Consider the following 6,378-nt stretch of genomic DNA (forward strand, 5'->3'; position numbering starts at 1 on the left):
TTTCAAAAAGCTTATCAACAATTAGGGCTGAGCAGTGATCATCCTTGATTTTTTTTTTATAAAAATGCAATAAATTTTGCGGTTTTTTTCCTTTAAATACAGTGTAGGATTATGTGTTTTACAAAGATAAGCTCATATTGTCATTTTCCTGATATATTGAAATTGACCTACTTAAATCAACATTTGGATTTTTAAAATTATAATAATTATTTATCGCATTGTATTGTTGACAGGTCTTTGCAGGGATCAAAATTAACTATCATAATATTAATTTCAGTTTTGTTGGCCCATAGACCCCATAGGCCAGCAAAACCAGTTCTAATCCAGAGGATCCGAAGCCATAATGGAATGTATACATGTATCATTGATTTTTAGAAGCAAAGCTACTCTAGAAGTGATCATGTCTGTATGTCTGACCTCTCTTTCACAAACAACACTCAAATACAAAGTCTTGAACTTATCCAATTTGTCTGAAAGTAATAATTAGTGTAGCTGTTTGTGTTTATTGACTAAGTTATTTCTACTGTTCTATTAACATCACGAGTCTGACATAGTTTCGGCTATGGCAGTTTTATTGTCACTACTAGTTAGCAATCTTAATCAACTTTCTGGATTTTAAATTCAGCAGTAGCCCAGTTATTCTCATAGACCATTGCTATGTACATATATATTACATGCAAAACAAAAAACGAAATATTTTCACTCTATAAAAAACAACGACATTTAAAGAATGAAATAATGTACGCGGCATCCAGAGCTTTCTGATTGTTTCATGGTTTTAAATCTCATTTCTGGGAAATTGCATTCATATCTTCCTTGGTTCCTGAAGTATATAATCCTACGGGAGGAAGATTTAAAGAATTAATGATAGAGAAAGAATCATCTTTTTTATATATCTTTTCGTTGCTGACTTTTAGGGTACAGTCCGAGGAAAGGTGTGCATTTACTTTTGCCCATATATTGCATTAAAAAATAAGCAGATTAACATTAAAACCTTTCTATTCCCATTTGGTTCACGTTTTACATTAAATACCCCATAATATATAAGTGCTATAATATCTAGATATAAAACAATATATGTCCTGGATGGGATGATATTTCATCTGCAGAAAAACTTTGCCAGTTAAAAGAATATTCACTATTTAGACAAATTTTTAAATTATTGTGGGAGCTTCATTGTCTGTTATTAAAAGCGAAGCTTTTCTATAATTAGGGTCGGTCCGTCCGTCCGTACGTCCGTCCGTACGTCCGTCCGAGATAGATAGCTTTTATTCGTTAATTTAGGCATGTTAGAATTGTCCTATCGATTTCAAACTTTGCATGATGATTCCTGTAGTAGTTGGGTACGATTTAGAAAGCGTAGCAACTCTATAATCATTACCAAAATGTCCGTACGTCCATTTTAAACATGTTGATTTTTCTACTTTTTTAACAACAAATTTTAAAGTGTTTTAAATATCCGTTTGATCTGATTTTTGGTATATTGATTCCTGGGACAACAAAGAACAATATTATAAGCGAAGCAACTCTATAATCAAGTCCAAAAATGTAAGTATGTCCATAAACATTATCCTGTTTTTAAGCAGTTTTTCAACAAATTTACCTACAATTTTGATTCGAGATTGATACATTTATGTTCCGATTTTCAGTTCAGATACTATACAAGTGTTAATGTCCGTTTGTCCTACCGTTTTAGTGCTTCGCTTTTATGGATGTTGTCATCCTTGTTTTCATCTAATTATGATGAAAATGTCAAGTTCAAAGAAGTAAAAAAGGTTGAAATGTACAAAAATAAACCACAAGTTAAAACTGTATTAGGAAAGGACTGTAAATTACTCAGGTACTCAAAGTTTTATATTCATGTTATCTTATGCGTTGGCTAAAAAGCTTTAGGTAACTATATTTAGGTTTTAATTGTTCCAACCTCTAATTTGAATCCACAGAAAAATTGTTTATTTATCATCATTGCTTTTGTGTACTATGAATACCTTAACTTTTATATGTTTTATATTATTTTTATTGAAAAGTTTGTACTTTATTGTTCCTTTGAAATAAGGTTATAAGAATGTCAAAATATTTTTATTAAAGAAAAATATTCTTTTTATTGGCTGAATGTTTATTCAAGAATAAAATCTGAAAATATCCAGCAATGTTGCCGTTAGAGGTACGCTCCAAATGAATAAAGGATATTAGCCACAATGCCATCGAAGGTGATTTGACTTTTGTGTCAGAACCTGAATTGGGACATAGTGCATTTCATTACCCTAGGTTAGGTAACTTCATTTCACTTTTCAATAAAATCTAAAATGCAGCCGTTTTTGCAGGAGGTACCATTTTCTGTGAAAATTTTAGAGGAAAATTAAATAGTTTTTTGTTAATTTCTACTTCTATTTTCAACTGAAGAAAAAATCCTTTTGTGTATATACAGAATCATTGTTGTTACTTAATTTCATCAAAAAAAAAATTTAAAAACTAACTCATAAAAGCCGATTTTTCATTTTGTTCAATATGGGTAAAATAAAAATATTACCATCTCCAAAGGGTTAAAATCAAAATTTCAAAGCTCTAAAATGTTGTTCATCAAAAATAAATAGCAGTTTATAAGGACTTTTTGCATCCATCTTCTCATTTAACAGGGAAAAAAAAACAAAAATAGAATCTATTTTTTCAGTGTTGACATAAAAAAAGCATTTGATAAAAAAACAACAAAAAAATTATTTTTTAAAAGTGCTAAAAAGTAATACAGACTATTCAGTCTTTACCTCTGACATTGAAATAGATGTAAAAAATGTCAATTTTGTATAGCAGCCAATTAAAATAAATTTTCTTATGGAAATTCTCATCAGAGCATTACTGATAAACCAAGGTCTTATTGGATAACATACTAAATGCTCCTTTAAAAATTTGTATACTATGAGAAAATCATGTTTTCAAACGGATATTTCAAATTATAGAGTAGCTTCAAGTGTTTAGCTGTTCCCAGAGTGAGAGATACCAATGTTTATTACACTAGTCCTTAAAGTTTTACAATTATGTTGGTTTAACAACTTCGATGACTTTTTTAATTGGTTAGTTTTTTAAGTTGACTGTTCAAACATTTCAACCACTAATCTTAAGCTCTAAAGAAGGTAATTTTGTGTTTCAATATTGGGGATGTACATCAATTTATTGGCCTTTGTCTTATCCCTTTGGATCCATGAGTTGTTCTACCCTTTGACTTTAGGGCGATATTGATCTTGAAAATAGTTTAAAACCACACCCAAATAAAAGTGCAACCAAGTTGGACCAGCGATTTCCGAGAATTTTGGATACAGACAAAAAACCTTAGTACTGTATGTATATTAGAATGACAAGATTGAATGTTTAATGTCTATTTTATAGGTAAAATTGTTATTCTAACTCACGCTTTCTTATGCTCCCTCTCTCTCTATCTCTCTCAATCAATCTCCCTCTCTCTCTTTGTTTCTCTGTTTCTTTCTCTCTCTATTCAAGGGTGATAAAAGGGATATGCAGTTCTTCATAAAATGTTGTTTCAAGGGGTTGTATACATCCCCTTCTGCACGCTTATGATCCAAAATATTGCAGGCAGACTATATTGTAACATACCCTTTTTCCAAAATGATCACGTTTATGGGTTGCACTTGTTTTTGAGAGAAGGCATTTCCCCTACTTTTACTATAAATACCGCTCTTCTGACATAGCAGCAGTAGGTCTTTATTTTGTCTTCAGTTATGAAATTTGTTTTGGCTAAGATTCGTACCTTTCTCTACCATGTGCAGATTTGCTGAATGCTATAGAAATATTACTATTACTTGGATGTTGCACCAGATTTTTGTGTATTGTAATAAAGTAATTCTCACAGCCAGCTTAAGTTACAATACCCCAATCCACCCCCTGGATGAACAAACTTTAATAAACGAGGTACATATTAGCTAGCTAAATTGGCGACAAATTTTCCCTTGTTAATATATACATGTATTCTATATACATTGCTAAAGTAAACCAGTTTTAAAAAATATAAAAGAGATAAACGGACATTGGAATTATAGAGTAGCTTCGCTACTAATAATGGATATATTATTATTTGGATTTTCATGTTCTCTGATAAGGATAATGAACATTTCCCCCTCTACCACATTTATATCCTCCCCTCTTTCTGGATGAACAAACTGACCAATATATGGGTTTCATGTTAGCAAGCTTAATTGACGACAATTTCCCTCTGTCATAATATCCATGTATATTCTACATCCATTATTAAAATTGTGACTATTTCTAAATTATGTTTATTTGGGATTAAGTCGGACAGAAAAACATTGTTTTTAATCATATTATGTAAAACTTTGGGATGCGCCACTAGCATCTAGCAGCTTTTAATTCAAAGGGATGGGGAAATTCCTAAAATCATTCCGGGTAAAAGCAGTTAGAGAAAGGTTATTAAAATAAAACCTTCCATCACATTCTACCGAATCCAACTTTTAAATAACATAGTTTAAATTAAGCGACACTTTTCAAGTTTTTTATTCTCTATTTTAATTCTTTAAAGATTAAATAGATTCTACTTTTTAAAAGCTACTCTATAATTTGAAATGTCCATTTGAAAACATGATTTTCTTATAGAATACATTTTTTATAGAATCTTTTTACAAAGGAGCATATAGTATGTTATCTAATAAGTCCTTGGTTTATCAGTAATGCTTTGGTGAAAATTTTGTTAAAAAATTATCATAATTGTCTGCTATGATAAATAGATTTTTTTACATCTAATTAAATGTCAGAGGTAAAGTTGAATAGTCTGTATTACTTTTTAGCACTTCTTAAAAAAATTATTATTTATATTTTTAATCAAACGCTTTTTTTATGTCAACACTGAAAAAATAGATTCTATTTTTGTTTTTTTTCCCTGTTAAATGAGAAGATGGATGCAAAAAGTCCTTATAAACTGCTATTTATTTTCGATGAACAACATTTTAGAGCTTTGAAATTTTGATTTTAACCCTTTGGAGATGGTAATATTTTTATTTTACCCATATTGAACAAAATGAAAAATCGGCTTTTATGGGTTAGTTTTTAAATTTTTTTTTTGATGAAATTAAGTAACAACAATGATTCTGTATATGCACAAAAGGATTTTTTCTTCAGTTGAAAATAGAAGTAGAAATTAACAAAAAACTGTTTAATTTTCCTCTAAAATTTTAACAGAAAATGGTACCTTCTGCAAAAACGGCTGCATTTTAGATTTTATTGAAAAGTAAAATGAAGTTACCTAACCTAGGGTAATGAAATGCACTATGTCCCAATTCAGGTTCTGACACAAAAGTCAAATCACCTTCAATGGCATTGTGTAGCATAGATGTTCACAGTTTATTGGGGTACGTGGTAGAAAATGTCATAGAGAGGGGGGTAATGGTAATTCCTTTTTTTTTCGTGTGTGGGGAGGAGAGTAATTGCGAGAAGAGTAATTTTTACCCAATCCCAAAATTCACATGAGGTGGTGGGGGGGGGGGGGGGGATAGTTATTAATTACCCACCCTAATTTTTTTTTCTTTTAAAGACGAAAAATTGCAGACCTATACCGACCAAATGACGGCAGCTTGGAAAATGTTTTGAGTCAATCATACCAAAAGTTCTCAAGGACCTAAAATCATACGAATAAGTATATATGGAGTAAAACAGATTTTGATTCTTGTTCAAATAGTCTGTCAATGTGAAATTTTATTGGTTTCTATCGACTATTTGGTATTAAAAATGGCTTGACATTATCTTTGTCTTTCATATGGCATAAAATAAAGGTGGCAATGACTGACATATTAATGAAATTATCGATACCCAAATAACATTATTATGTTATACATTCTACAATTCATTTTTTTCCTAAAGTGTAGGATGGATGTTTGTCAGTTTCCTCAATAGATCACAAAAATCGGCTATAGTAACTCTAGAATTTGATGTCACTAAAAACTTCTAGGTTTAACATTCTGAATAAATATCTTTTTTCATGCTCAAGTCGAAGGGTTAGAAAAATATTTGAAACAAGGATGACAAAATCCATAAGAAGTAAAGCTTACAAATAGACGGACGAAGTTTTTTCCATTTATGTCTATGTCTAACCCCTTTGCATTAGGGGTGGGGTTCTAACCCAATTTAACATAACATAACCAAACCTAAAATAACACATCAAAAGTAACGGGGGAGGGGTTTTCTTTTCTGATGAAAAATCAAAAAGTTAATATGCTTATCAGGGCTCGGCACGGCAGCCGCCCGTCAGCTGAGACTAAGTCTTAAATTTAAACCCGCTCGGATGCTTCGAAATTTAAAAAAAAAGGTATTGCCAAATTTGTGTCAGGTTTAGACTTCCAGCTGTAAATAGTTGATTTC

This window comes from Acartia tonsa, chromosome 6, assembly GCF_053477335.1.
Source record: "Acartia tonsa isolate MP-2025a chromosome 6, ASM5347733v1, whole genome shotgun sequence".
Classification (NCBI taxonomy): domain Eukaryota; kingdom Metazoa; phylum Arthropoda; class Copepoda; order Calanoida; family Acartiidae; genus Acartia; species Acartia tonsa.